This window comes from Trachypithecus francoisi, unplaced genomic scaffold (genome assembly GCF_009764315.1).
Source record: "Trachypithecus francoisi isolate TF-2019V2 unplaced genomic scaffold, Tfra_2.0 Lachesis_group2, whole genome shotgun sequence".
Taxonomy (NCBI): Eukaryota; Metazoa; Chordata; class Mammalia; order Primates; family Cercopithecidae; genus Trachypithecus; species Trachypithecus francoisi.
Window position 1 is genome coordinate 81,461,724 of NW_022681465.1, and position 27,670 is coordinate 81,489,393.

Here is a 27,670-nt window from a genome sequence, read left to right on the forward strand (position 1 = left end):
GCATCACACACTGGGTCCTATTGTTGGGAGGGATTGAGGGGAGGGATAGCATTAGGAGATATACCTAATGTAAATGACGAGTTAATGGGTGCAGCACACCAACATGGCACATGTATACATATGTAACAAACCCGCACGTTGTACACATGTACCCTAGAACTTAAAGTATAATAATAAAATATAAAAAGATTCATCAATTGGAAAATTGATAAATAATTGTGCTGGATCCATATATTAAATGTTGCATAACAGAGAAGATGAATAAATCCAAGCTATAGATACCAATATGGGTGAACCTTACAAATTTAAAGTTGAACATAAATAAATGCCAAAAATACATAAAGCACAATGTTTTAAATGTATAATTGTATACATAATTGTATAATTGTATAAACCTTTAATCTATGTATAAGTACACATGTGTGTGGATAATCAATCTTACATTCATGGCAATAATAAAAAATTTCATAAAAGTGGTAGCCTCAGAATTTGAAGAAAGCATGATGCTATTAAAGAGTTATAATCGGCCGGGCGCGGTGGATCAAGCCTGTAATCCCAGCACTTTGGGAGGCCGAGACGGGTGGATCACGAGGTCAGGAGATCGAGACCATCCTGGCTAACACGGTGAAACTCCGTCTCTACTAAAAAAATACAAAAAACTAGTCGGGCGAGGTGGCAGGCGCCTGTATTCCCAGCTACTCGGGAGGCTGAGGCAGGAGAATGGCCTAGACCCGGGAGGCGGAGCTTGCAGTGAGCTGAGATCCAGCCACAGCACTCCAGCCTGGGCGACAGAGTGAGACTCCGTCTCAAAAAATAAAAATAAATAAATAAAAAAGAGTTATAATTGGCTTTAGCTGTATTTAGATTGATTTTTTTTTAAGCTGGATAATTAGCATACAGATTTTTATTACCTTACATTTTCTTTTGGAACACATGAAGTATTTCATACATATTTCATTTATTTTTTAAATTAATTTTTTTCAAATTTTTTTTTTTAGACAGCGTCTTACAGAACCCTGGGTGGAGCAAAATGATGCAATCATAGCTCCCTGCAGCATCGAACTCCTGAGCTCAAGCAATTCTCCCACCTCAGCCTCCCAACTAACTGGGACTACAGGCATGCTCCACCATGCCTGTCCAATTTTTTTTTTTTTTTTTTTTGGTAGAGACTGGATCTCACTCTGTTTACCAGGCTGGGGTCAAAACTCCACTCCTGGTCTAAAGTGATCTTCCCACCTCGGCCTCCCAAAGTGCTTGGATTACAAGTGTGATCCACTTAGCTGGGCCGATAACATATTTTAATAAAAGATTTTAAATCTATTGACTAAATTTTTGTAGCTTCACAAGTATTTGTGTGGTTTGAACATTAGTAAACAGTGTATTATCTTATGCATAAAATCCCTCATTAGTAGTTCTCCCTTTCAAGTTTGGGAATACTTGAATTAAATATGGAAGTTCTGTATTTAATTACCAATGAGTCAGTGATGTTATTAAGGATTTTCTACCCAATTTCAAATTGTAACTTTCAGAGTAATTCATGTGCAAAATATCAGAGTTAATAATTGAGAATTGGAGACAGGAGTAATCTCACCTAGGATGTAAAGAATGGTGACACAAATACAATCTCTCTTTGTTATCCATTATCTGCATTTTGTCCTAGGAATACCTACCCAGTTTTTCATGACCAAGATTTGTGATGTCATCTGAGTGTATACGCTGGTGTGTGTGTGCACAAACACGTGTGTGCAAATGTATGAGTATCCAGTGAAAAGTGCCTGATATAATTTTTAATAATAGAAATGAATCCAAAGCACAGAACATAAATTGTAATCAAATAGGATAGTTTCTCTGGAACTAACTTGCATATTGATTAAAGACTCAAAGACATTGAGCTTTTGATCTAGAAATCCCTGCTTTGCCAATCTTAGAATGAAATGTAAACACTGCTGGATGGAGGTAAACACTGCTGAGATAACTCTAAATTAGCCTATAGAGAATATTTTTTTCTCCCTTCAATGAAGTTTAAGGTCAGATCTAAGCAAAAATTGCCTTGCAATACAATGGGCTTGGGGAGAACAAAAATGTAGTCAGCCATAGATTTTCCAAATTCTAGACCTCCTTTGGTCACTGACCAGTTTTGTAACCTTATTTCTCTAGTCTTACTTTCTCATCTCATCTTTTCCTACTTGTATAAAATATCTGGCATTTTATGCATAATTATGTGATTTATGCTGATTATATTTACTTGTGGTAAATAGACCTGGAATGTTTAATAGAATTTGTTTTCCAAGGCAACCCATGACTTTACATGTGCCCCAGAATTTTCCTCTGAAATAATGAAAGCTTCCTAGCATTACAAAAACTGAAACAAGGTGTTTTTTTTCTGGTTTATTCTTGGTGGAAAAAAATAAAATAAAATTCGAATACTTGTGAACTGAAAGAATCAGGAAAGTACATGCAGATGTGCTTGCCCTAAAATGAAAACAAATTTTGAGGAGAAATGGAGAAGCAGCATGTAAGGTTTTACTGATGCTCGAACTTTTCTTCTTTGCTAGGACTATGCACTCTCTTTCTTAGAACCATATAACTAAAGGAATTTTATCAGACACTAGCACAAGTGTACTTTAAGGAAATAAAACAGTTGTAAAACTCTACATGGAAAAGTGTTGATATGTCAAAAATTATAAGTTAAGTAAGACTAGTTTACTTACAAATGCTGTATCATTTGATACATTGTTTAAGACCAAGCCTGGTGGCTCATGCCTGTAATTCCAGCACTTTGGGAGGCCAAGGCAAAAGGACTGCTTGAGCTCAGCAGTTGGAGACCAGCCTGGGCCACACAGGGAAACCTTGGTCTCTACTAAAAAAATAATAATAATTTAAAAATCAACTGGGTGTCTTGGTACTTACCTGTAGTTCCAGCTACTCAGGAGTCTGAGGCAGGATGATCACTTGAGTCCAGGAGTTTGAGGCTTCAGTGAGCTATAATGACACCACTGCACTCTAGCCTGGGCAACAGAGTGAGACCCTGTCTCTAAAATGTAAATAAAAAAAAATAAAATGTAGTTCAACTTACGAAAATTGTATCTTCATTTAAACTTTATTAAATATGTACTGGTTGTACAGCTTTGATTTAAAACTTATGCTAACACAACATCTTACATACATAAAAATGATGTTAGATGTTACAGTGTTCTGTTTTTTCATTTTTAATTGAGGACTGTGTTGTAATGTACACAAACCAGAACCTCAATATTGGTCCTTGCAGATTAATACTCTGAAATGTACAATTCTGTCATTTGATAAAGTAGTGTAAGTGGACTCAGGGTGGATACAGAGTATAATAATGACATTAAAAATAATTTAATTGGTACCTTCAAGAGAAAGGCCTGTAGACATTTTTTTTTTTTTTAGGATAAGTCCACAATTAGTTTCCAAATATCATTATTAGCTTGAAGCAGTAAGCCCCTTTCCCAAAATAGTCCAGAAGGAAAAATTTTCCTTTCTTTTCTTACCACCACTATCAAATTTCCAAAAAAAAAAATTGAAAGTACAAGTTAGTTACAGTTTCAAATGCTCAACTACCTTCTAGACTGTTCTAATTCAGGGCATAGAATCCACTGTGTGCACAGTGGACTCAGGGTGGATATTTGGAAACTAATTCAGGGCATAGAATCCACCGTGTGCAGATCCTCACATTCAAGTCTGCTTCGATAGCCTGCTCATTGGAACACTTCCACATCACTGTCCCTCTGGAGCCTCATCTGCTTACACTGCTGGCTATCTCAGTCCTCCCAGGTGTCAGCTGGGCTCCAGCAGAGCCCTCACTTCCTAGTCACAAGGGGACCTGCAGCAGCCCAGGTGTCCAGACCTACACTGAAGGGATGCAGAGGGGCTGTGGGTCTTCCCATCATGTCCATACTCAGATGAAGTTCTGTAGAATGCCTGAGACAGAACTTTCCGAGCAGCTAATGACACAACTCAGAAGTGTGGGGCCTGATGCCTCATTGTTCAGCAGTGAGAGAGAAGAAAGAGGTTGACAAATCTAGTTTCTCAGAAGGAAGCATTTAATAGTGAAAACTAAAAATAAAAGTCTACACCCCCCAACAGACTGAATGACCGTTTCTTGGCCAAGGTGGACCCCAGAGAAACCTTGAAAACTGAGTTCTTGGCCATGACGGGATAGGAGGTTGGACACAACTCATTAGACCCCCTCCCTTACTAATGGCTAACCACCACTAGACTTTCTTTCCTAGGGGCTAAAAAGAAACCAGCCCTCTCAAAGGACTCCACCATAGATATCAACCAACCACCTGAAAAAAGACCACCGACCCCAGAGTAGTCCTGACCAGTCTACGGAGAATGGGCAGGAAGGATTTTCATGTCCTCTGCTTCATCTTTTGGCATCAGAGGGCCGAAAACTCTACCCATGGATCACGCTAATGCTGCTGTTTTTTTGTACCTGGGACCCATGAGGGCAGAGACACTCAACTGCACATGAGCATAGTTCTCCTTTCACAAATATACATGACTCCTCCTATACCTTATGGAATGTGTACATTTGCCACCCTGCCCAATACAGATTCCTGTTCCAGTTTTCCCTCCCTGGAAGTGTCTGTTTCTGGTTTCTGGCTATAGGCTACAATTCCCAGCCTGTCAGAATGGCACCACGAAGGATGCAGCCCTTTATGAGAAATAAAGCTCTCCTTTCCAATTGTCATTCTTTGTCATTTGTCTTCTCTCCTTTGTCATTCTTCAGTTGACTTAGGAATATTAGCCATATCTCTGGTGGTGGTGAGAGGATATGGTGGATCCCTGTACCCTTCTCCCTCAGACCCAGGGTTTGGTTTTGTTTTGTTTTGTTTTGTTTTTACCATAGGGAAAAGGTACACGTGCTTCAAAAGGAATTTGTAAGACAATTGAAGTAATTTGCTCACGGACAGAATTTGTGGTAAGTCAACACCTCTGAGTAGTATTCAAGATGGAGTTGCTTTACCTCCACACAAATTTAGACTAATGAGAAAAATAAAAAAGCCCGCAGATAAATTCCTGTCCTGTCTTTCTATCTCACACTTTTCTGAGTAGCAGGGGTTACCTTACAACCTGCTTGGAATACGTCCTTAGTGCTAGTGAGGAAGCAAAAGGTGCTTTGTTCCAAAGCTGTGGATTCCTGGATGATGTGCTACCTTTTCTCCTTCCCTGAATCACTTCTTTTCCCTCACTGTTGCTACCCTAGCATTGCTTTTTCAAGAAAGTATTAGAACTTAAGCTTTGACCCAGGCTATATGTTTTTAGGGAAATTTAAAACATTCACTTTAGGCATAGGTAATCTTAAACATATAAGAAATCTAAAATATGAGAATAATTAAAAGTTTTTCAGTATAATTTTCACTGAATATCCATAGTTTTCACTGGTTAACAACAATACCCCAAATTGAAAAAATATATATAAAGCAAAAGTCTCCTTAATGCCAGTCAATTAATCTAGTTCTGAAGAAATCTTTATTTTTCTCATAGCTCTGTACCATAAAATACTAACAATTAAAAAAAAAAATCTTAGTGAGGACTGCTGAAAAATAAAATAATAAGTCAGTATTTTAAAAGAAACACAGGAAACATTTTATTTAGTTTACTGTGGAGAAAAGATCCTGTAAACAATAATGATAAATGTTAACAGAAACAAATCCATTCACGTTTTTTAAAACAAATTTTATTGAGGTGTAATATTCATATAAGAAAATGTACCCATTTTTTAAAATGTACCCACTTTACAGTTTAATGAGTACTGGCAAATACCTAAATCCATGTAACCACCATCACAATCAAGATTTAGAATATTTGCATCACCCCAAATAGTTCCCTTGTGACCTTTTGCAGTAACATTTTCCTACCCTTATACCCAGGCAACTGCTGGCCTCATCAGCTTTCACTTCCTGTCACTACACAGTTTTGTCCATTCTAGAATTTCACAGAAATATAATCATCACACACACGTTATGTATGTATGACATGTTATGTGTATGTGTACATGTTGTGTATGTATCTGCTCTTTCTCTCAGCATATGTTTTTGAGACTCATCCATATAGTTGTATGTACGAGTTTGTCCTACCTATTGCTAATATACTATTGTATTCATGTACCACATGTTGATGCACGTTTGCATTACTTCTCATTTTTGGCTCTTACCAATGAAGTTGCTATGAACAAGTGCAAGCTTTTCTGTATATATGTATATATTTTTTTACTTATTTTGGGCAAATATGTAGTAGTGGAATTGCTGTATCATGAGGTAAGTGTATGTTTACCGTTATAAGCAACTGCCACATTATTTTCTAAAGTAGTTGTACCCACAAGGAATGTTCAAGAGTTCCAGTTCCACATCTTTCCCAACACGACATTGTTAGTTTTTATAGCAGTATCTATTTATATGGGTAGTGTTATCTCCTGGTAGTCTTATTTTGTATTTTCTTTCTGAATAATGATGTTGAGTATCTTTCCATATGCTATTGGCCATCTTGTATCTTTTTTGTGAAGGGTCTGTTCAAATCTTTTATCCCTTTTTTTACTGGTGTGTTTGTCTTTTTATTCACTTTTAAACAATAGAAAACCATCAGAATCTATTGGGCGTCTTGTAGTCTGTAAATATGCCAAGAAATTTTAGTTAAATTTATTAAACAAATTGTTGATAATAATTTACTACCTCATTTTCTGCTGCTATTCTCCTTTTTCAGGAAGCTTCATCTATTTTAGCTTTCTATCCATTTCTGGAACAGGCCCAGTCTTTCTCCCCACTTCACATTGCTCTTACAATTAGCTGTGCTTAGAATCCTTCCTCCCTATCCCCTGGCTCTTTCTCATCTTTCTAGGCTCAGTTCCAATGTCATATCCTCAAAGGTACCTTCCCTGAGCACCAAAACTAAAATAAAGCCTTTTCTACCATTTCTTATCATGGCACTCTGTTCCGTCACTTCTCACAATCTGCAGTAATATATTTTTATTTGCTTACTTGTGTATTGCCGCATGAGAGCAGAGATTATACTCAGCCTGTTTTCCAAGGAATCTCCAGCACATTGCACAGTGCAAAGTTCACAATTAGTGTTGAATAAATATTTGTCACTGAATGAATGAACACCTCAATTCTCTATGAGTTATTAAATTGGAGGGTGGATAGGTTTAGAAAAATCATTCCTTAGAGTTCTTTTGTGGTTTTTCACAACTATGAGGAATTCACAAATGCAGATAACCTTGTAATTATTTCTTACCTTCTTATTCATCAGGAGATTCTTGTAGTAGAAGAGGCTTCATAAGCCTTCCTAGATAACTGTATGCAAAAATGGGCATTCCAAGGAGCCATACAGATTTGTCCTTGGCTTTTTTGGAACTCCATATCAATGTTGAAACTTTTTAGAAGTTTACAACTTTGGGAACTATTCTAGAGGGAGTTTGGAATAACAAGCTTAGCCTAGGTTTACTGGGCTACTACTGGGCTCATTAGGAGACTAGGCAGATTCCATAATGAAGAAAGCATGCCCAGTAGAAGACAATGAGGAGTGGTGGGTAGCTTGGTGAGCACCAACGCAAGTGTTGTCATGCAGAAATGCACGATCAATTTTTCCTAATCTTTGAATTTGTGAATGAATAAATGAATAAAGATCTTGGTTTACACTTAGTAATCATATAAATACTGGCAAGTTGTTTAATCTGTATGTATCTTAGTTTCTTTTTTTTAATGTGTCATTAATAATATTTAATTTATAAGCTGTTTTCTGGATTAAAGAAAATGCTGGTAGAACACCTGACATATATATTAGAAGCTTTATTTTGTTGTTTGCCACATTTCAAAAGTCTTCAGAGTATATGTGTTAGAAAACAAGTATTTTCTAAACACATACTGTATTCCATTCTCTATTCAAAGTACATACTTAACAAATACTCACTGATAGCAATAAAAGCTTAATGTGGTGGGAAAAAAATAAGGAGCAATTATATAACCTAGAGGCTGAAGCAACAAATAAAAGAAAAATCTAAGAGAAAGAAAGAAGGAAACAAAGAAACAAAGGAAGAGAAGGAAGGAAGGAAGAAGGAAGGAAGGAAGAAGGAAGGAAGGAAGGAAGGAAGGAAGGAAGGGAGGGAAAAAGGGAGGAAGGGAGGGAGGGAGGAAGGAAAAAAGGGAGAGAGAGAAGGGAGGGAAGGAGGGAGAGAGAGGGAGGAAGGGAGGAAGCAGGGAAGGAAGGAAGGAAGGAAGAAGGAAGGAAGGAAGGGAGGGAAGAAAGGGAGGAAGGAGGAGGGAGGAAGGAAAAAAGGGAGAGAGAAGGGAGAGAGAGAAGGGAGGGAGGGAGAGAGGGGGGAGGGAGGGAGGGAGGAAGAGGGAAGGAAGGGAGGAAGGATGGAAGGAAGGAAGAAAGGAAGGAACGGAGGGAGGGAGGAAGAAAAAAGGGAGAGAGAGAGGGAAGGGAGGGAGGGAGAGAGGGGGGAGGGAGGGAGAGAGAAAGAGGGAGGGAGACAGAGGGAGGGAGGAAGGAGGAAAGGAAGAAAGGAAGGAAGGAAGGAAGGAAGGAAGGAAGGAAGGAAGGAAAGAAAGAAAAAGAAAGAGAGAGAGAAAGAAAGAAAGAAAGAAAGAAAGAAAGAAAGAAAGAGAGAAAAGGGAGAGGAAGGAAGGGAGGGGGAGAAGGAAGAAAGGAAGGAAAGAAAGAGGAAGACAATGAGACATATAATAATTCAAAGAAAAAATTTCTTTTGTGCCATAGTCAATAGAGCAGATATTCAGACACACTTAAAATATAATTATTTTAAGATATTAAACATTCTCCAAGGAATAAGAAGGTTATGTAATTTGTGCTTGATAAAAAAGAAAGACTGTGTATCATTTATTTGGCAATATCATGGAATTAGATATCTACACATATTTTCCAGACATTCGAATGTTACACTGTGAATTTAAAAAAAAAACAAAACTTTGTCTAACTATAAAATTATAAATGTGATGCAGGTGGTATTATGTAGCAACTGGGTCTCAAAAATTAATCAAACAGTCTAAAGTTAAATAGCTACAAAATTTCTGTTCAATTTTAAGTCTTTCAGGATAGAGAAGAGAAATTGACTAAATAAAATAATTTTTAAAATCATATCCAAAAGCAGTGAATACATGACTAAAATTGGCACCTCTAAGCAGATTAATTTCAAGTCTTCCTGGCCATATGCTCCATCTTAAAGGGGAGCATACATACATGTACATCCTGTTGTCACCTCAAATTCAGTGATGAGTTTGTCTTTCAGAGGTGATGTCTTTACTTCAGCAAAAGGAGTTTAATTTTCTCAATCAAAATCAGTTTTGTTTTCTCAGTCACTAAGGCTTAAAAATATACATTTGTCTTTCAGTTTATATTTGATTCCAAATCTCATGTCCAACCAGTTACCAAGATTAAAAAACTTCTTCAAATGAGACGAGAAGAAAGATTGGCAGTTATTTCTTATTTCCTTTCTTAAGCCTCAAATCAGAAAGGGGAAGAGAAATCCTAAATGTAACAACCATTGTTCAATCATTTGTTTATCATTGGAAGAAAGAGCCACTGAATTTAAAAATAGCCTTGCTTAAAGTCAAGTTTTCAAAATCTATTCTTGTCACAGCTACTAACTAGCCCTGTGACTAAAGATAAGACACTTCCCCTTTCTGATCTTCATAATGGTAGGGGAAGTAGCATGCTAAAACACCGTTCACTTCTAAAATTCCATTTGATTCTCTTGTTTGTTTCTTTCTTTCCATTCCCCACTATAGCTCACCCAAATACAGGCATTTGTCACTTTGCTTATAGATATTTACATTAGTTCAAAAATATCAACTCTTTGCTTTGATATCCACCTTTGGACTTCACTGAAAGATTTAACTTTCCTTAAAGCCACTTTCTTTGTTTTATCCTTATCTAAAGTGGCTAACAATGTTAAAGGAAAGGTAAAGTCACACTGCAGATCTTTCCCATCACCATCTACTGAAATTTCTTGCCATACACACCACCTACATAATCAAGCTTTCTACTCCAGTCAATCTGTATCACTCAATATAAAAGTATATGCTGAGCCTTCTCATTTTTGCCTTTTTGCCATCTTATGTACGTATTTCTTCTCTACCTGGAATGTCCTCTGCATTTATTGGTACCCACTCAAATTTTGTCCTGCTTATAGTTCACGTTAAAAAAAAAAAAAAAAAAAATCTGTGCTCATTACTTTAAGCCAAAGTGATCTGCCCTACTTCTTAGCTCTAACATCAAATGACAAGACTTGAATGCTAATAGGTTGAGGGGTAGGAAGGACTCTCAGGCCCTCAGGGACAGAGGCTTTCCATGTTGGGTACCTTGTGGTGAGGAATCCCTATTGCCACTTTCCCTTAGGTACTTTGCTGAGACAGTTTTTAAAAACATAGACGGCTGTGCCGCACCCATAACTCATCTACACTGTGCATACCAACAACAGCTTACTGCAGGCATGTGGATTTCTCCGGCTGAGAACTCTCTGGCTCCTGGGCAGACCAGGCCAAAAAGTTCTGGGGAACTAACACACCTAGAAGAAAACCTTAACAAATGAGAGATGAGCACTTGTGAATAAATACCTCAGTTTCCTTGCTCCTGAGGAGTGTTCCACACAGTCTTCCACAGGTCTCCAGTGGAACAGAGCCCCAGATGCCCCCAGTGATCATCGAAAGACTGATGCACTTACCAGCCAGGCTTCTCCACTCCCCTGTCAGTACTTCCAGAGATCAACCCTTACATAAGCCACTTGCACTCAGATACTTGAATACTTGAGTTGGAGTCTCCTTCTGAGGGAAATAGATTGGCTTTTACACATTTAGTTTGTTTGTTTTTCAGAGATGAGCTCTCACTATGTTACCCAGGCTGGATTCAAACTTCTGGGTGATGCTCCTACCTCAGCCTCCTGAGTAGCAATTCAGTAAATCCCAAGCAATTTACTGAAGATTCTCATTGTTTTCCTGTAAAAGTAGTCAAGAAGAACTCTATAAAAGAGCAAATGACTACTTAGTCCTTGCATTGGAATGCATAGTTCCCCTGGAGCAATACTACTGATGTATTTGTATAGGATGCCTTGTTAAGTGCTTACTGCTTTTAGAAAAGGTCTGAACTGATGCCCAAGATCACATTAAGAGTGGAAAGGTATTAATGCCTGTTGAAAACATTTTTTACAGGCTAGCAGGAAGAAAAATTACTTTACTCTCATATTATGTTTTATGTATTGCTATTATCATTGCTAATTACGGTATCCCAATAAAACATTTACTTATGAACTCCCTTCAGTTTAGTTTCTGTTAGTAAAATTTATTTTCCTCTTGCAGTAAAATTTCTTTCTTCACATTAATTTTTTATATAATTTGATTAGATAAAGTATATCGATGGATGATCAAAATAAATAATGGCAGAGAGACTGGTCAAGTTAATGCTTTATTTGCTTTATTTTATTCTGTCTTGACATAAAAAATCAAGCTCTTTTTTCTTTCTAAAATTAAGAAAAGCTTAAGAGGTCTAAATCTAGTTTAGCCAGACACATCCACTTATATCTTTAACAATTTTGAATGTGTTTTGACAGATTTTTCTTCTTTCTTCGCCATGTAAATTTTAATTTACAGTTTCATTTCACAGCAGTTAAATATTATAGTCATTTTCAGGGAGTTAAAAAATTATCATAATCTAGCTACCTTTACAATGTCATACATGAATCATTTAGAAAATTTAAGGAATTTATCCAACTGCATTTCTCATAAAACACACCTAAAAAATTGATCTAGCTAAGTAAAACAAAAGAAAAATAATTAAATAAAGCATGCTATGAAATACCATTGTGACTAGACAACTTGAAGAAAATGTATTAAATCAAATTTTGTTTAAATATATCTTCTTATTTATATATTTATTTATTTATAGACAGGGTCTCACTGTGTCACCCGCACGGGAGTACAGTGATGCAATCATGGCTCACTGCAGCCTCATCCTCCTGGGCTCAAGCAATCCTCCCACCTTAGCCTCCAGAATAGCTGCAACTATAGGCAGGCACCATCGCACCCGGCTACAAATGCATCTTCTTACATAACATTTTCCATCATTCTACATATATAATCTGAATTAAAGACAAAGTAGATTATTCACATAGAAGCAAAAAAAAGTAGTCTATTAACAGTTCATTGTCAACGATTGCAAATCATTAAAAAGCTATATTTCATTTTCTCATTAAGATTTAGAATTATTGTCCAAAATATGATTGAAGTTAGGATTTTTAAAAGGTAAAATCAAATAATTACTTTAATGTTACATTGTAGAGTTATTAAAATAGCATAACTTGTGAGTTTTTTTATATTATCAAATGTATTTTATCGTATTTTCCAAGACAGAGGAGGAAGGGGGGTGTGGAGGGTGAGGTGGAAGAAGGAAGAAGGAGGAGAGGAAGAACAGAAAATAGAAAGGTGATTGGTGATTTCATATAAATTTTTAAGTTGTATTACAGAACTTTTTAAATTGCTCAGCCTTCTGTCTTACAATGAATGTAATCATAACTGTAGCAGAATGATGGCTCTGTAATTCATACACAAGATAGGGATGCCATACTTCACCTAATCCAAATTGTTTTGAAAGAGTAGATCTTGCAGTGATTGGCAAATATGGAAAACACAGTTTTGCTGTTGGCCTTTCGTTTTGCTGTGTTCTTCAATAGCAAAGCTTCTGGTTGGCACTAAAAAAAAATACATATATACTGACTGCAAATAAGAGTGCCTTTGAATTTGGAACAAAGAAATAATCTTAACATTGTGACTGACTACTCAATTTAGGCCTTTATAACTATTCTCAAGTAAGCATTTGAGATACTTTGCAATCTCAACATGTTAATAAATAGGTTGAAGCAACATGTTTTAAAATAGTTTGACATTTCTAACTATCTGAGTTTTAGCTGTAGGCTTTAGCACAAATTACTTAAACATTGAAGTGATCCCTGCTTGTTTTCTAATACACTGTCCAGAGTGATTGTTTAAAACTATAAATCTTATTTTACTTCTCAATTTAAATTATCTAATAATTTCCCAAGGCAGGATCTCAGCTCACTGCAGCGTCTGCCTCCTGGGCTCAAGCAATCCTCCCACCTCACCCTTCAATCAGCAGGAACCACAGGCATGCACCACCATGCCCAGCTAATTATTGTATTTTTTGTGCAGACAGGGTTTTGCCATATTGGCCAGGCTGGTCTCCAACTCCTGAGCTCAAGTAATCTGCCCATATTGGCCTCCCAAAGTGCTAGGATTATAGGTGTGAGCCACAGTGAAATTTGTGTGAGCACAAATTTCTTTTCATTATCTTAACAGACCCTACAAGAAAGCTCCAGGTACATTGTTCTCTCTTGTCCCATTATGCCAGCTACACTGACCATCTTCCAGGTCTTCTAAAGTTCCAGGATAACTCGGGCTTCAGCACCTTGGAATTCTCTGCTCTTTGCTGATGTGTCTCCACCTGCTTTCTAGCTAAGTCCTTATTCACCCATTAGCCCAAACTTCACTCCCTTAGGGAAGGATACTCTGGACGCCCAGATTAAATCAATTCCTTTGGTCACATACTCAGTGAGGTCCCCTTACTTTCTCTCATACCATTTACCATAGCTTAACATTGAGTGAGGCCAGATTAATGACCAGTTACACATCACACTGTAAGATTCATGAGTATAGGCATGATATCAGTATTATTCACCATTTTACCCTCACAACCTAGCACTGTACTTAGGATCTAGTAAGTGCTCAAGAAATATTTTTGACTGAATGAATAGATACATTTTATGGTAGAGATTTTTCTTTTTATATACTGGTGAAAATGAATTATAATCACAAATAAAAATAACTTTCATTGTTTCATAATTTATATAGGTGATTTCAGATGTTTCCAAGAGTTGTATCTCATCACAATGGACATGAGATTAATTTTTCTGAAAATGTTGGCATCATGTGCTCTTTCTGTGCTCCTTGTTCTCCACTGTACTTAGAATTTTAAAGTAATATTAGAAATTACAGATGAGAAAATGTGATAAGTGGCTTCCTTTGAATTCCCTGACAAGTAAATCCTGAAAAAGGGATTCAAGAGAAAATAGTTCCATGGGAGATGACCCTAGGAAACACTAATAGCAGAGTGAGAAAGTGAAACAGGAAATGGAGACAACTTCAATAACACGATAGCAATAACTTAACCCGATGACAAGAGTGTATCATTAAGCAAGTTACCACTTAGGGTTTTGGGAGCCAAGTAGAAAATATACCTCAGCCTTGTCCTGACTGAGGGGCAAGGGAGCTGGGTATTTAAATCCTGTTGAGTGCTGCTCCTGAAGGGTGAAAATTTCCTCGTACTTCCAGTCTGCTACTGGCAACAGCAGAGTGGCCTCAGACTGCCAGAGAAAATACTCAGACAAAGGCACATAAATGCTGTCCTTGGAAGTCTAATGGTGTGGACTGCAATACTAAGAGCTGAGGGGATACGGGCAGAGCACAGAGTTGGCTACAATAGGCTTCATAAATAGTTCTCAGTACACTGCACTAAATTCTGATCATCCCAAAGACTGAAGCACTCTATAATCTTGTTTTAATTATGATATTTCTGAATAAAGTGTTTAATTGTTGGTAGTGCCTTTTGAAATAATAATATAAATAATAAAATTACAATAGGAGTGGCCTGCTATAATTATAGCAATGAGCAGCATTGCTAAATTTATACAGAAACAGGTAGCCCCTAAAAATATTTTGGGAAAGGAATTACAACACTATTTTAAGGTGACTTTAAAACATGAATTCTAAAAATTATGTGTTGTATGTGAATACAATTTTTAAAATAATTTGGCCAACAGTGAGCCACTTCTTTTGTTCTATTTTCTTTTTCATCTCACACATGTTAGAACTGACCAAACTTCGTCTCCAAGAGAAGGCAAACAAAACAAAACAAAACAAAATGAACATATTGGTCCTAAGGAGATAAAATGATCTGAAGTGGAAGAAAATCAGAATAAAGATATTGGTCATCTTGTGGTGTTTTCACATAAATGTGATGGATATTTTATAGAACTTGGAATTATTGTACTGGAGCTACTCTTAAGCACTTTACATGACACCATTAACTTTCCACACAAAAATAAACGGCCATAAGGGATTGATTTAATGCCTATGAATGAGGATTGCAATCCCTTCATAAAAGTAAAATAATATGTAAAATTTATGTTGTAATTTTCAACAAAATAGAATATTTTACATATACTTATTTTTCTCACAATATCTTTAGATAATATTGCTTCCACCTCTAAAGGATTTGAAAACAAGACAGTAATGTCAAAAAAAGTCTGTTAAAAAGAATTTAAGAATCTCTAAATGTAAACATGCACTTCCACAATGGAAATAAGTGCTATAAACAACTGTCATTGCAGTGCTTTCCCATTCATTGCTGCAAGTAATTCTCAAAACATTCCATTTTAAAGGTGAGAAACTATGTCTAACATCAAACAACTAGTTATAGCCTCTCCCTCATTCAAAACAAAGAAAAAGCCATTAGATAAGAGTTACCTCAGTTTCCCACAAATAAATCCAGGAATCTTGTCTCCTTCTACAGTCCTCTTCTCCCTATTCAAAGTAAAATAAAGAAACTAAGCCTCTTCCTGTGGAAGGCCAATATCTTCTCTGGTAGTTCAAATCAACTTCTCTTTTGTCTTCTTGGAAACCTGACATTATCAATTACCCTTATTCCTTGCCCCAACCACATCAGCTTTTAAATATCTCCATGGCTTCTCAATATTTCAATTCAAGCAGAGTAAAACAAACACAAATAAAAACTACCAAAAATAAAACTCCAAAACGGAAAACCTCACCCTGTAAATTCTTCTACCACTACCTCTTCACACCCAGACTTCTTGATCCAGTGGCCAATATTGAGTCTTCATTTCATCCCCACCCATTTCCTTCTCTAGCCCCATTTTCTCCCCTGTTAAGTTTGTAACCCAACAAATTTTTCGACCTCATTTTAATTAATCTATTTATAACTTTTTGTTGTTGTTGGAGACAGTTCTGTCCAGGCTGTAGTGCAATGGCATGGACTTGGCTCACTACAACCGCCACCTACCAGGTTCAAGCTATGCTCCTGCCTCAGATTCCCAAGTAGCTGGGATTATAGGCATGTAACACCACACCTGGCTAATTTTTGTATTTTTAGTTGAGATGGGGTTTCACCATGTTGGACAGGCTAGTCTCGAACTCCTGACCTCATGATACGCCTGCCTCAGCCACCCAAAGTGCTGGGATTACAGGCGTGAGCCACCGTGCACGGCTCCTTGTAACTTTTTTACCTGTGAACCGCTCCTTTCTTCCCCTCGCTTTATTGTTTTCTGTTCTTCCCTTGCCTTCTTCTTGTATTCTGGCTGTAATTACTCAATTTCTTTCTCAAATGTATCCTCTTATACCTACATATTAAATACTTCAAGAGCAGACATTTCTTTCTCCTCTCTATGCTTTCTCTCTTCAATTTATTAAGATCAAAGGCTTCAATTACTATCTCTATGTATTGACTCCCAAATTTACACCTTCAGGATAGATATCTTTTTGCTTTAAATTAACATATCCTTTTTGTCTTCTATATATCTTCACTTAAACTGCCCCAAAGTCATCCTTTAACTCTAAATAAATAAACAACAAAAAGCAAAAGCTAAACTTACCATCTTGACCTCTTTCAGAATTCACTAGCTTAGTAATTGGCAACACCATCCCTCCAATTTCACAAGCCAGGAACTTAAGAGTCACTTTTCACCCACCCCTTGTACTTTCTTTCAGCTCTCATATCCAATCCTTTCCCCAACTTTATTAACTATGCCTCCTAAGTGTATTCCAAATCCATTTATCTCTCTCCATTTCCAATGCCATCACCCTAGTCAAAGTAATATAGTGATGTAAAAGTAACTGCAGTTTTTGGCATTAATAGTATGGCAAAAGCAGAAATCACTTTTGCACCAACTTAGTACTATTTTCCACCCTACACTGACAACCCCTCTGATGCCTCTAGTCTGACAAACCGACATCTTACAACTCCTCTATTCTGACAGAAAAATCTTTTCAGCATATGACCATGCTCTTCTCCTGCTTAAAACCCTTTAATATTTCCCCATATGTTTTAGGATAAAATCTCTTGATGTGGGCTACCAGACCCTGCAAGCTTCTCTCCCTGCTTGGTTAATCATCAGGTTTCAATCAACCCTTCACACTGAGCTCCAGCCACTCTGGACTTTCAGTTTCTTGAATACTTTATGTTCTGTTGCCCCAGGTCCTGGGCACTGGCATTTATCGCACCTTAGGACACCTCCTCTTGCCTAGATCTGCCTACTCATTCTTCAAACCTCAGTTCATACCATTAGTTCCTCAGAAAACTCACACGTACTCATTCACATCTACTCCCAGATTCTTAAAATGCTCACCCTCCCATTATCACAAGATTGTTAATTACATGCTTATTTTTATAATTATTTTATTAACGTGTCTTCTCCCATTAGACTATGAGTTCAATGAAAGTAGGAAACATGACTGATTTTATTCTCCATGGCCCTTGTGGTATACTAACAATTCCAGCATGTACTCACTATTTGCTGAATGTGTAAACAGTTGTGCCTGGGTCTTGACTTTAATGTGAAACTCTGACTGTTATGTTGTCTGTAGAGACTTCTCCATTGCAGAGAAACCCATCATGTTTAATAGATCCATTTGCATTTCTGTAAACCACATACAACGTATTAACAGTCATATTTAAAAGCAAAAATAGACTTACTTTGAAAGATTAATCTTAAAACCTCAGCTCCCTATGAAATTCTGCCATGTCAAAGAAAAATGTCTGCTTTACTATATGTATGTTATTACTGATCACCTTCTTTCACTTGTCAATTGAACATACTCATGGAAAACAATTATTTTTCCAAAGCAAAATAGAAGATTGTACCTAGAAATCTTGTAACTAAGAATAGATGTTTGAGTAATTTGATTCATAGTGATTCTTCAGTTGTGGAGACATTTGTTATGTGGGACACTGTCAGAACTTCTAGTTTGTGTCCACACCACCCCAAACATGCCCAATCTCATCTGTCATGACTTGTAGCAAGAATGAGTTTTGTAGACAATGCACTGGAAAAAACAAAAAACTGTCAGTTTTCTGTTTTTTAAACTGTAAACATTCTAGACGGCTTTCAAAATGGCTACATTGAGAAAGCAACCTTAGACTTGAGAAAGCTCTAGTTTGAGAAAAAAAAAAAAATTACCTTTCTCTCTCTCTCATTATGGTAGTGGCCATCTTAGATTTGATATGACATCTAATACAGTACTTTACCAAATGACTTTACCTTTACTTATTAAATGCTGCTGCCGTGACACAATTCAACTGCACGCTTCACCATGCATAAAAAAATAATCCTGAGCCTCACTTTACTTGTTTGCTGACCACTCTGGAGACTTCCCACAATAGCTCAAATCTCGGTTATTCTTTATCTTGTCCCCTTGAATGACAAAATGTAAATCAAACTCACATATATTATCCTGTCTCACTTATGGCTGCTTTACAAGCACAGCATAGAGTCATTGTTCAGCATGGTTTATAGGTACAAACACAACTGAAACCTGTACTGGTTAATTTTCTGAGGGTTATAAGAATATTGAACACATGAATTGCTACTGAGTATTTTTGCATGCTAAAATATCACTGCTGTTTTCATAATATTTTATGAAATAAGATATTACCAAATGAGAATGAAAGCAAGTCTATCTTCTATAGTTTTATACAAAGAAGCAGAGGCCTTATGATAATAAGTTAATGGTTTCTAGCAGCCTGACATATATTTTCCGTATTTTTCTTTTAAGTGTTTTGGGAGTTTTGGAATTTTCTATCTAGAAATAGTCTATAAGTGAGAAATGAATTTGTTCCAAGTTATAGGATTCTGTTTTGTTCTCACTAATGTTTAATTGTAATATTAGAACTTGGTCAGAAATGGTAATATATTAAGATATTTCTTCACAAGTATTGGCTGTTGCTAAACACGAAAATAGACATAAACTAATATATTAATAAAATACACAGTCTGAAGAGCTTGTTAAATTTTAACAATACCATCATTTATACAAAAAGCACAAATATATAAACATTATGTTGTTTGATTTACTTAGTAATATAATAAATTAGAAAAATATTTAACAAATATTAATATTTACAATAAGTCTAGAAATGAGAATTTTTAACAGGGCAAATTTCCACAAAGCTTTTATTACTCTTACTGGAAAAAGACTGACAATTAACTTTTACAAATGTAATCACTTAAGCCAAATGTGCTTGATCTACTATTTTCATTTTGCTAACATTATAATTTCTAGTTATTATTGTTATTTTGGTTATACTTTATCAATAAATAGAGAATCAGCTAAAACTAATCACTGATTTTTTCCCATGGTTGTAGAGCTTAGATTTATGAGATTTATGCATAGCTTAGATTTATGACATTTATCTCAATGTCAGAAATCAATAAAATTCTAGTTTTTAGTCTACTAAAATGTTGATATCCTAAACATTTGCCATATTACTACATGATGTTAATAATTAATAATTCAACTTCCTTGAACAATGTTATTGAGCACTAAGGTATCATAATTTGGCTATGCCATTGCCCAGCTGCTAGTATTTATATAGCTTGTTCCAGTTTCTTTATTGGGTTGTTTTTCTGTATTAAGGAACAAAGAAATTAATAGTTTTCAGCAAATTACTGTTTAGATGACTTATTTGAATTTGTAAGTAACTTTTTAAAACTCGATTTTATTGAGATTAATTTATATATAATAAAATATACCGATTTTAATAGTATGAGTCAATAAGTTTTGACAAATGCACACTTCCATATAGCCACCAATACAGAGATAGAAAAGTTTCATCACCTTTGAAAATTCTCTTGAGCACCTTTGCAGTTAACCCCACTCTCCTCCACACTCTCCTCCCCACTCTCCATCCCAAGGCAACCACTTGTCAATGTTCCATCACCACATATTAGTTTGTCCTGTTCTAAAATGAAATATAAATGAATCGTACAGTGTAAGTTTTCATGTCTGGCTTCTTTTGCAGGACTGCAGCGCAGTGAGACCATCCAACTTTGTGTCTTGAAGACCAACCCCAAGATTTCTGAGTTCAGAAAACAAAGAAAATAAGAGACTTTTAAATATGAAATTGCTTGGTAATATAAAATCCTTCCCTTTACAGGCCTGACCCCAATATTTGATTACTCAGTAAAATACTCATGTAAGAGGATTATTTGGGGAAGTGCATTTTCTTTGCATTGAAGCTTCCTTAGATGTAAAGCCTTCATACCAGCTCAGAGATTCAAAGCAGATTTCTCTTCCTCAAAAGAAAGATTATCTTTGGTTTGGAAGCTTGCTTCTTTACCTATGCTTACCTAGCCTCAGCAAATGCGCCAGGTGAAATGTTCTCCATCTATTGCTCACCTACAAAGATTTTGTCTCTCTGAAGTAATTTAGTTCTTTGAGATTTACTTGTACCTGTGCAACAGAATTTTACAAAATGGTGGTTTTAAACAAAAGTATGAAATATTTGGTTTATTGGGTAACATTGTTTCAGTGGGAGTGAAGGAAGATCTTTCATGTCTTTTTATATCCTAATCATAAGCCTAACTCTTGCAAAAATATTTTTGCAAATTTTAAGTATCTCCTAAGAATGTACTCCCAGAAGACCATTACTAAGTCCAGAATTATGAATGTTTTTGTGACAAATGCCAAAAAGAATAATAGATAATATGATAATAATATTATTTATCAAAAGAAATACTATGTTCCCTTTCCATAGAATTTGTTACTCTATGATTTGAAACAGAAGTCAATGAATTTTATTGTATCCATTTTGTTGAAACATTTGTGTACTGATCTCAAACTTATTTGCATTATATACTCACTTCCTATCACCACCCATTCATTTAACATTTATTTATTCTAAGAGCAGTCTAAGTAAGAGAATGACATTTTTCTCACTTTTACAGGAAAAATGAAATAAAGGAGAGTAATTGCTAATGGGCATGGGTTTTTTTTTTCTTTTTAAAAATGTTCTAAAATTGATTGTGGTGATGGTTGTACAACTTTGTGAATACAATAAAAATCGCTGAATTGAAACTTTAAATGAATGAATCATTTAATATATGAGTGTTATCTCAATGAAACTGCTACTTAAAAAATAAAATAAAAGGAACATCAATGTAAATGAAAATTCCATGGTATGACTCTTAACCAAATTCTTACCCAACTGAAAACCAAAATATATTTATTGGGGCAACTTCTAAGCACACTGAAAAAAGAGAAAATTACCTGGCCTCCAAGAACCCTATCATAATAAATATAACAAGAATATACTAAAGTTTTATTTGATGTCAGGCACTGAGCTAAATGTTTTAAATGATAATCTCATTTAATCTTTATATCAACTGTTAAAAGTTACTATTATTTATTAAATTTTGCAAAGAAGAAAACCAAGATTTAGATCAAAGTGGTAACTGGTAGAGACAAGATTCCAATCTCAGGTTTGTCTGATACAGTTTTTTTTTTTTTTTTAATCTACTGCTTCCCAACAATAGAGGATGACATCCAAGAAGACACCATTGCTCCTGACTGTGGCAAAGAAGAAAAAAGACTACACATGCAGATATATATACTTAGAGTCACACAAAGTATAACAAACTTCTGGGGAGCCAAGGAGTAGGATATACACATCAAATCAGCTGACTTTGGTGAAAACCTAGATGTAGAAACCCTGGAAGCATAAATTTAGAAATCCTAAATTTTGGAGGTTAAGTGGAAACCAGGGAGTGTGATAGATTCTCTAGCTTTGAATTGGCTGTGTTTGTGTCATGCGTATGTTCAACATCACTTTAAAACCTTGTAGGGCTGGGCACAGTGGCTCATGCCTGTAATCCCAGTGCTTTGGAAGGCCAAAACAAGAGGATCACTTAAGACTAGGAATTCATGAAATCCTGGGTAACATTGTGAGACACACTGTCTGTAAAAAATTAAAAAACAAAATCCAGACACAATGCTTTGTGCCTATAGTCCTAGCTACTCAGAAGGCTGAGGCAGGAAAATAGCAGCCTAGGAGTTTGAGGCTTCAATCAGCTATGATTGCACCACTGCATTCCAGAGTGGGTGACAGAGTAAGATCCTGTCTCTAAACAAACAAACAAACAAAAAACAAAACAAAAGCCTCATTGATACTGTGTCCAAACAAAATAGTAATACTTTAGATTCTGTAACACTTGATAGTCAATGAAGAAGTGTTGTAATTGTTAAGACAACCTATGTCCAGCCTTTTTGGAAATTATAGAGTATTAGTCTTTCAAGACATCTTTGAACATTTATTTTATATCTAAGATAGTATCTCCTAGAGAAACTAAGGCAATTTCTCAAGCTAAAGAAGGTCTTCAGAAAGGAAGTCAGTGAACTCTCAGGTATCTTGAGCCAAGGTCCAGGAATCCTTATAACACATTATATTGATTATTACTGATGAACAAATGTTAGTTCCCCTTCTTCTGTCCAGGCCTTAGTAATGCCCTGCTCTGGCCCAAAGCTCTTGAAAGAAGCTTCTTCCTTGATTTCTGGTACAGCCTGCTCTCTAATTGCAAACTCTGGGAATAAACTTGGCATTAATAGAGACTCTGCTCCTGCCAAGTCCAATTTCATCAAGAAGTAATAAAGTACAACAATTTACGTTTTTGCTTTAATGTTCAAAGAATACTTCTGGATCATTGACTTGTAGACAGCCTTTCATCTGTGGAATGCAAATTATTCTAATTACAACAAGTTTACATCACAAAAAAGAAAATCTGCTTTTTTTTGGAGCAACATCCACTAAGCAATAATAAATGAAATAAAGTTAAATTTTGCTTCCATTTACTAGTAGTTAGGAATGGATCAAAAATGCCAAGGGATCATGTTTACCTCTAAGAAAAGCAGTGGGTAGTTAGGAAACTTTATGGAAGGAACACCAGAATTTTATACTGTGTGCACTTGTACTATGTGTACTCAGTAAATGAAAGAAATTACAAAGAAATAATAGCATACAAACCTTAGTAAAACAACTTTTCACTGTTGATATTCCACAAATAAACCATTTCTTATAGAAATACAAGTAAACAGTCAAGAACTGAAATTTGCATCATACATAAGTAAATTTTCCAGATACCTAACACTTGCAGTCTCAAGATGCAGCACTGTTTATTATTCTTTCTATAAATATAAATTCTAGCCACTTATGTTTGCCCAGGCACTGAGCTATCCCTGTGCTACAACAGGGAACACAGTCCCTTCCCTTATAGAGTTTTACTAATGTTAGATGGGATCATTATTATTAAAGTTATCTCATTTTTGCCTTTTTAAACCAAGAGTAATCAATACATTTATATTGTCTTGATGATTTTTCTGAATACTCACTATTAAAGTTTATTTTAGTAAACTACATTTTAATTTCTATTGCATTTAAATTTATATTATTATATATTTATTTTATAAATCTTATATTTATAAAATATAAATTTTATATCTATATTTAATTTTTATATTTATAATTTATAAATATAAATTTATAACATATTTTACATGAAATATATTATATCATTTATATTTTATATTTATATTATATTTAAAATATAGTTCTTAAACTATATTTTAGATTTTATGTTTCTTCCTCCTATAGAAATCCACCAATTTCTGTGGCACGAAGTGCACAGATATAGTTCTAACCCTGGCTGAGGCTTCTAATCCAGGTTGAGTATTCCTTATCCAAAATGCTATGGACCAGAAGTGTTTCAAATTTCTTTTTCTTTTTTTTTCAGATTTTGAAGTATTTGCATATACATAATGATATATCTTGGGGTTGGGACCCAAGTCTAAACACAAAATTTATTTATGTTTTATATGCACTGTATATATATAGCCTAAAGGTAATTTTATACAATGTTTTTAGTAATACATGCAACTCATTGTATGAGATCCAGTGTGGAATTTTCCACTTATGGCAGCATGCCAGTGCTCAAAAAGTTACAGATCTTGGAGCATTTTGGATTCCAGACTTTTGAGATTAGTGATGCTCAAAGTACACTTTTCATTATTTTAGTTTTTAATATTTTGCAAGAGGTGAAACCAGGTAAAGTTTAGAAGTTGTATGTTCAATAAGTGAGACTTCAAAGTATGTCTCTTTAAAGAACTGTATACTTGTGGGGACTCTCGGAAACTTCTCCAGTGATTTGAAGAAAACCTTGGTTCACATATTTGCAAAGAGTCGAAGTTCTGCCAAATAAAACTACCTACAGTTAACTCCGTTCTCTTTATGACATTAGCAGAAGGAAAAGTTAGTAACTGTTGGTGTAATAATCTGCTCAGGCTGCCATGACAAAATTTCATAGACAGGGTGGCTTAAACAACAAAAATTTATTTTCTCATGGTCCTAGAGGCTGGAAAGTCACAGATCAAGATAAGGCAGGTTCAGTTTCTGGTGAAGACTCTTTCTGGCTTGCAGAAAGCTGCCTTTTCACTATGTCTTCACATGCCAGAAAAAGAGAGAGCAAGCTTTCTGGTGTTTTTTCTTACAAAAATGCTCATTTTATCAGGTCAGGACTCCACCTTTAGGACTTCATTTAACCTTAATTACATCTGCATTCAACCTCACCTCCAAATACAGTCATAACGAGGTTTAGGGCCTCAAATTATAAATTTTGGGGAGATACAAACATTCATTCCATAATAGGTGGTTAAACCAAATTATTATAATAATAATTAGTAGTAATTGCTATCGTTTGAATGTTGATTCCCTTCTAAACTCAAGTTGAAATTTAATTGCCATTCTAATAATATTAAGAGGTGGGACCTTTAGAAAGTAATTACGCCATGAGGACTTTACCCTCATGGGTGGGATTGTTGTTGCTATAAAATGGCAAATTTATTCCCTTCTTTCTCTCTTGCCCCTGTACCTTTAACTTTCTGCCATGGGAGGAGCAAGAAGGTGCCAGCCCCTGGATCTTGGACTTTGCAGCATCCAGAATTTTAAGCCAGTAAACTTCTTTTCATTATAAATTACCTAGTCTTAGATATTCTGTCATAGCAGCAAAAATGGACTATGGCAGTAGTATTAGATAGTGATATGTATAGAAATTCTTTTGCAATATTTATTTAGCATTAGTTAGTGTGTAACTATTTGTAGTCAAACTCAGTAATGGCATTTATTCTTCAGCTATCTTAAAAGAAGATATCATGGTACTATAGCCTATAGTTAACTTTTAGAATCAGATGGTAAGATTGTTAAGAAGCTTTCATCTCAAGTTTTCTTTAAAGGGTTATAATGATAGTTGTTAGTGAGTGCCCTTAATATAGGAGTCATGAAACTAATCAAGTTTAGTGATCCTTCATCTGGAAATTCCTTAGATTTCATCTAATGGATCTTTGAAGTTGTATAGTCCAAAAATAAATGAATCAAGATAATGTTTTGTTGTTGTTGTTATTGTTGCTTATGGGATGATACGATAAACAGAAAATGCCTAATGTTTTTCTTCATAGAAAGTAAATATACATAATGAATATTTTTATTTATATACTACAGTCACCACTAGTCCCCTTCTCTGTAGCATAATACTACTTGGCTTCAATCAACAGATAGTTGAGAACCTTATGTGCAATGTATGCTAAACCAACAAAGCACTTACATTTGCAGAACTTCTTAAACTGTAATGTGCAAATGAATCACCTTAGAATATTGTTAAATTGCCTTTTTGAGTGAGTTTCAGATCCAGTAGGTGTAGAGTGGAATCTGAAATTTTGCAATTCTGAGGGTGATGCTTATGCTGTTAGTCCAGACCACACTTTGAAGAACAAAAAGGCCCATTGCACAGTTGTTTCTTTATAAAAGTGACAAAATATTAATTGATAAAATAACATTACCATTCTGTTTTCTAGGGTTGTTTTGAGGACCGATGAGCTAATAAACATAAAGCAACAAGCACAAGATATTTCAAAGATGATAAAACCTATTAATTGAATAAACAAAAGATGTTGTGTATTATGGTTAATTTTATGTAGCTGAATTTACCTAAGGCAGAGAATTTGCAGGGCTCATTAGGATAAAGTAGGCATGTTGGCATGAATTTATTAAAAATATTAAATTTAGAGTTGTGGGACTTTAAAAATGGGAGTAAATTCATCAGTGGCTTTTAGTCATGGTGATGACAACAGAAAAGCAATAATTTTATCTGGTCAAGTTAAAGCCTGAGAAACTAGTGAGGATGCTTTTGCAGCAATATATATTTGACATGATGAGGGCATGAGGGTAATGGTGGAAGTAATGAAAAGGAAGAAAGTGAAAGGCCAACATTTATTGGGTGCTCATTCTCAGTCAGATGCTGTCTTACATTAGGATGGCTGCATGTCAAAACTACCTGGGAGACTTTCAAAGTGTATGCATGCATGTGCTTCACTCTGTATTACACCAGAATCTCAGCAGGAGAGTCCAAGTAAATATTTTAAAGCTCTTCACAGGGCATGTGCACCACTGTTTGTCTATAAGATTTCCTCTCCCCAGACCTCTTGCAAGGAAACTACCATTCTTTTCTTTCCCTGCTTCTCCTCCTCTAGCCTACTGACCTTCACGGAATATCACCATGAAAGAGAAAAATGCTTGTACCAGACATCCTTTGCTCTACAGCCCCAGACAGCCTGCTCTTCTTATGCTCAAAGGTCCAGATTAAAAGCAAAACCTATTGAAAATTAGTTGTTATTTGTCTTTATCTTCCTGTCCTACTGAATTGAAAGGCAACAAAGATGTTTTTGCCTACTGAGCAAATGGTCTGAAACTGTAGATAAGAAAGAGATGCACAGTTGAATATTTCGAGATCCTTTTTCACTCTAGTAAATGGCCTGAGTCAGGCTACGATTTCAGGTCTGAGTCCCAAGTATATATTATCTCTACTACATCCTTCTGCCAGGTATTGCAAGCTATCTAGGAAAAAGCAATTAAATTAATAATGACATTTGTTTTTCCTATTCTAAGACAGAAAAACCATTATTTAGTCTTGTAAGAACTGGATTCTGAAATATTAAGGAATAGGTGGAGTAGTTATAGAAACATCATCACATAGAGTTACAAGGTCCTCCTCACAGGTCCCATTTACATCACACATCTTCACCTCCTGCTTAGTTCATATTTCTGGTCCAACTCATATTTTAAAAATCTGAATATCACTATTTCTTGTAGATCTTCTCCCACTTACATTTTATCAATGTTCTTTTATATCTCTACCCTGCTGTGACTAGGCCAAACCTTCTCCCTCTACCAAAGCACAATTTGTAAAATCTAAATTATTGACCTTAAAAAGGAAGTAGAGAAAGAGATGGTGTTAGAAAGTTTATTCAATGGGATGATACCAGTGGACTTCCCAAATGTAGAGAAGTATATCAACATTCAAATACAAGAAGATAATAGAACACCAAGCAGATTTAATGCAAAGAAGATTACCTCAAAGCATTTAATAATCAAATCTCAAAGATCAAGGATAAAGAAAAGATCCTAAAAGCAGCAAGAGAAAAGAAACAAATAACATACAATG